This window comes from Uloborus diversus, chromosome 6, assembly GCF_026930045.1.
Source record: "Uloborus diversus isolate 005 chromosome 6, Udiv.v.3.1, whole genome shotgun sequence".
Lineage (NCBI taxonomy): Eukaryota > Metazoa > Arthropoda > Arachnida > Araneae > Uloboridae > Uloborus > Uloborus diversus.
This window is the reverse complement of record NC_072736.1, coordinates 51,279,682-51,285,681: the sequence shown is the minus strand read 5'-3', so window position 1 is coordinate 51,285,681 and position 6,000 is coordinate 51,279,682.

The following is a 6,000-nucleotide window of genomic DNA, read 5'->3' as shown; positions in this document are numbered from 1 at the left end:
AATCCACAGCCTTCATGGTATGTTATGCCACAACTAAGGGTCCCAGACCCTGCCATGAAAAGTCCCCCAAATCATTATACCTCCACCACCAGCCTGTTTACGACTAACGGTACAAGACGGGAGCAACTGTTAACCACCTGTAGGACACCGAACCATGACACGACCATTCATGTGATGAACAAGAAATCGCCATTCGTCGGACCAGACAACCTCTTCAAGTTATCCAAGGACCAGTCTCGATGTTCTCGGGCCCACTGTAGGCGTAGTTGGTGATGATGATTGGTCAATAGAATCACACGAGTAAGACGTCTGCTGCTCAGTCCCATATCCAACAGTGCCCGCTGTACTGTGTGTTTGGAAACACTTCCACTCACACCTGCATTGTATTGAGCTGTTATTTGATCAACTGTCTGCCTCCGATTTTGCTTTTCCATGCGGCCTTGTCTCCGACGTCCCTTATCTTTGATGACGAGTGGCCGTCCAACACCTTCACGCCTACTGTTGGTTTCACCGTCTTTTTTCCCCTTTGCATAAGTACGAGTACTAACAACGACAGATCGTAAACAACCTGCCAGTCTTGCAGTTTCTGAGATACTCGTTTTGAGTCTTCGGGCCATCACAATCTGCCCTCTATCTAATTCGCTGAGATTGTTATCCTTTCTCATAACTTTCAAAAGAAAGTGCTCAAATGAAACCTTATCTTCTCCAGCCCCAGTTATATACCAATCCCACCTCATTATGTGATCTGCAGTTCATCCAGACGAGTTCTTTGAAAAAGTTAGAGATGGTCATAATGTTTTGGCTCTTCAGTGTATATGAGGTCACGGCAGTTCCTTCTTTAAGTCGAGCAGAAGCAAGCGAAGTCAGTGAAAACCCAGTCGAACCATTTTTCTCTCAAAGTAACTCATTGCACTTTTGACCCATGTAACTTCATTGCGGATAAAACTATAAAAGGGCCATTAAACGGAAAACGATCATTTTATTTCGCACTTAATGCTTAATTTATATTTCATTAAAAATAATGCTTTAAAATATTAATGAACACATTTTTTTCGCTTTAATAAATTACAAACTTATGTGTGATATCTTATGCAAAAAATTTCGTAATTACCTTTAAAATTATTACTTTTTAATGAAATATATGAATTGTCACATGTACGACAAAGGGTTGAGTTTTTCATGGAACGGCCTTAAGCCTGAAATTTTAGTGACTAAGACCACATATGGCAGTGAGCTAAATTAGAGAATTTTGTTCCATTTATACTAATAGTTTACGAATTATTTGCCAAAGTCCTTGGATTTTATCACTGACAGATGGTTTTCCATGAATGATAGTAAGTTATCCGACAAACGGTGCTCTCTCGCTTTCGAGTAGAAAATTCTTCTTTAGTGAATCAGATTTAACATTTTTACAGCTAATGAAAAATACAAGATGTACAAAGAATGGCGACTCCATAAAATTTGACGAATGCACCGATTTGTGAACTATCGAGATTCATTGTTTCGAAGTTGCTTTGGATTTTCCAAGATGCGGGAAAATGTCGATCACTGGGCTTCTTGGCAATTTCTTTCGTCGTCGCTAATTTTCTTCCAATTATTAAGAGCTAATGTATTTCGGCCAATGTTTTATTGAGAGAACAAAACGAAAATTGGCGATCCCGCCAAAATGACCTCCTTATCTGCCACATTTCCAACCGATATCAATTGTATTGGGAAACTATCCGCAAAAGGAAATGCAATCCCACGAAAACGATAAATTTCAAAAATGCAGGTCTCGCTTCCGCCGTGAAAAGTTTTGAGATCTCATGTAAAATTAAGTCAGTTGTTTTAGTATCTTGGGAAGCACCTATTTAACAACTTTGCAATAAACTATTTTCTATTAAGTTACCTTGCAATGTTTGTATTAACCGTAATACTATTAATCACCTTTATTTCTATAATATATTAGCCTTAATTATCGCATGACAACATACTAACACAACAAAAAATATACAAATTGGTTTGACTGTTGCAGAGGATTAACTCGCCAAATTTTGTACAGCCGACAACAATATACGTTCTAGTAACTATTTAAATATTTTTTTTCTTTAATAAATAATATAATGCATATCTTGAATGTTGTCGCGAACAAAATCTGTTTGATGAGATTTATTCACATGAAATGGAAAGGTTCAGAATAATCTACTATGTAGTGTACACCTAATGGTAATATATAGGGCTAGTAGAACTAATTTACGCAATATGTAAACAAGCACAATTAAAGCGCTCAAATCGCTGTTATAAGATATATGGTACTCAATGTCTGATACTAATATGGTCGCTATAATGATTGCGAGACACATTAATACGATGCAATTTATGGCAAAGTTAAATAGGTGATTCCCAAGAGACTAATTAAAACGCATATCAGACGTAATCATAGTCTTTCACTCAATAAAAACATATTAATCGCCTTTTCACAACATCATATTCGCATCAGACTTAACTCGATTTTCAGTCTCTTGCCTAATGAAGGCTTCACGTTTCAAGGCGTTGACTAATACACATATTTTTTCTATTTTCAATAGTTAATATCGTTTAAATTTAGTTTTTTTTTTCTGCACTTTAACACATTATCTTTTGTAAAGCAACAACTCTCTAGTGTCGTTTATATTTTATTGTATCATTGTAAAGCTTTTATGCATTGATTTTGTCTACTTTATTTCATATATTGATGTTAAACTACCAAAATTTTTGTCAAGAGCAAATCAAAATTGTAACATATAATTATGTAATGTTTTATGTAATTAAATAAAGTTCCCCAGAGACCCACTTGCTCAGATTTATCTGAGCATTTAAAACCGATAAACCGAGCAATTAGAAGGGGCGGGAGGTCTCTGAGGGCGTCAAGTGTCAATTCTAATTAAAACAACCGTCTTAAATTCACATTAGATCTCACAACTTTTTACGGTGGAAGCGAAACTTGAATTTTTGTAAATTTTATGTTTTTGGTGAGATTAACTTTTAGAGAACAATCTGTATGCAAAAAATTTCACCTCTTGTTCCCTCAAATCTGAAATCCAGCTTAACCACAGTCAAGGACCTGATTTCACTCTTAATTTAAGAACTATGCAAATCCTTTTCTTCTTGCATCTTTTCTCTTTTATGTTTTTGGTGGGAAATTCATATTTCGATCCATAGTCATGAAAGACTTCAAATATTACAGCATATTAACTGTTAGAATGTGCTTCCAGTATTGCTTCCAGTATTGTATTTTCTGACTGTTCATGGTATCATGAAATATCAATCAAATAATAAACATGCAGAATTCTTAGTGGGGTGTCCAGAAAAAAAATATTTTCCAAGAAAATGTCCAACCGAAGGAAAATGCTTATTCTCTAATAAGCTAATTTTTTTCCCAAACAAATGTTTTTAAGTAGAACAAAAAATATCGTGATCCAAAAAAAGATGAAAAGAAAATGAAATGGAACTATTGCTATGCACAATGCTTAAATAGAATGCAATGTAAAATGATTAAAAAGAGTTGTATCCTTTTTAGAAAAGAAAACGAAGCATGTATGAACACGAAACTTAACTAGCAATAAATTGTCAGGCGTCTTAATGCGTTAAACGTAGAACTTGGAATAGGTAATAACTGTTCTCTCACCTTTAATCTATTCTTTTCTCGAAATTAGAAATTTTGACGCTTGATTAGTTTCTGAAACAAGCGATTCAATTGCTTAAGTAGCCCAAATTTTTGATTGTACAAATCAGTAACCTGTTTTTAAAACCAACTCAATACATTTTCTTTTTTGTAAATATTTAGGCATTACTGGTAACTTAAAAAGAGAGAAAAAAGTAAACTCGCACAGTGATTATTTTTGAAAGGACAAAAAACTGTTAAAAATTAAATAGATTGAGCGTGAAAAAGTTTCCCGCTCTCCTATGAAATTTCGAATTAGCTACTATTGATACTAAACGTTACACATATACCTGATATTCTTTATTTTAAACAACCATGTTACTTTAGTGATTTATTTATAATAAACATTCGTACATTATTTTATCAATAAATAGTACGATTGAAAAACTGTAATGAATAACAGAACAAAACACTCATAATTCATAATTTATTTGTGCAAATATATAGGTATATAAACAGTGCAAGCGATTATTATTTTCTAATATTTTCTTTAATAAAATTGCAAATTCGAAATAGGCTTCAGCTTGAAAAGATCTCACTGCTTCTACTACTTTTAATAAAGATATTTTCAAGTTCAAGATATGTACGGTACAACCACTGAATGGTTTTAGTTCAGTTTTTTAAGATGAAAGTGAACTTTAATGCTAATTTAAGTTAAATTTTCCTGAAGAGTAATAACAGCTTAAAAATGGACATTTTGTTCTTCGTTATTCGAAAGACAAGTTTAAATAGTTTTATAATTGTTAGTTAAAATATATTCAACTTGTAGATTGTTTTTTTAATTTAAAACATCAGGTCCAACACCACTTTGCATCAGTTTAAAGCAGCCTATGAGAACGGCAAAATAAAGTTTGCCCATTTCTTATTCCGTATAGTTTATTGTTTCGTAAAGAGTAGTTTATTCGATCAAAACGAGCAGGCCACCGACTAAAACATATGATGTTCTTCTGATTCCATAGTTAAAGGTAAAATAGTAGCTACACTTCCGTGGAATTGTCCTGTTATGGAATTTTTCATTGTTTAAAATAAGCAATTCAATTTATAGTCTGGCTATGATAAGTTGACTTCAAATTTGCTGAGGCTTCAATGATTCCATTTATGAAAATAGGAACGAGAAAACCCTGTTTGCGTTCGATAAAGTATATTGGCGTTGCGTCAATAAACGAATATATCTTCTTTCAATCGAACCATAAAACATCTTCTGATGTCAATCATGAAAGCCACACTATATTGTCAAATATAATGGAACGAAAATATAAAAATCGTTATTTTTACAGCATTCTTATTTTTCGTTTATCTTTTTCTGGAGATAGTTTTTCATTATAACAGTTTTGTAAATTACACTTTTTGCCAACACTGCTCCTTTGATTCCTCTAAAACTAAACTTTTTTTCCATACACATTCAAAGCCCCATAAAAGTCAAAAATGGGAATGGTTGAAATGTTTCAGTATGTTCTCAAAAGATGTAGTACATCTTTGCTGTTTTTATTGCTATTTGACTGATTTAACAGTTATGTACACACTTTTAATGAAACAAATGCAGACAGTAATGAACAATGCATTGTCCTATGCTTACACTTAGAGAATACTATATTAAATAATACTTGTATGAATTATGATTAAAGAAAAGTTAACCTCAATTAGGATGACCTTTTTAAGTTAAATAATATTCTTAGTACAAAAAACCATTACAGTACCATTTATGGAACAAAGGCTTATTATGGTTAAAAACGAGTATTTTGTAATCTAAAAAAAGAGAAATAATTGTTGAGTTCCTTCGTTATGATATTTAACACGATATTTTATTACAGACTTATACAGGGTGTGCAACAAGTCACGCCACATGTTGCTAAAATTTTCGTTAGAAAAATATTATGAATTTCAAACGCAAGTTATTTGGTTTGTTGGCAACACTATATTTTTCGAAATGACTAGACATTTTAATTTTCATTTTCCATGAGCACTGACAGTTTCAGTAGCTTTTAAGTTTGCTGTGCTGTCAGGAAATTTTTTTGCAAGGATCAAAGAATTTTCATTGTTGTGCTATATTTTTCCTCTTATTCATTTGAAGCTCTTGTTCAAATCTTTATTAATAATTTTTGGAATGCTTTTCCCCTTTATGAAGACCATACTCTTTTTATTATTTATTATATCTTGTTTTCAGAAAACTGGAAATGTTGGAAATCGGAAAAAAAATGGGTGCCCATTTTTACTGGGCCAGCACGTAATAATACAGACAATGAGAACAGTACACTGATGAATTTCTGTTCAATGGGTAAGAAATCTAGTCTCACAGGTTAATTTATCCTATGAACATT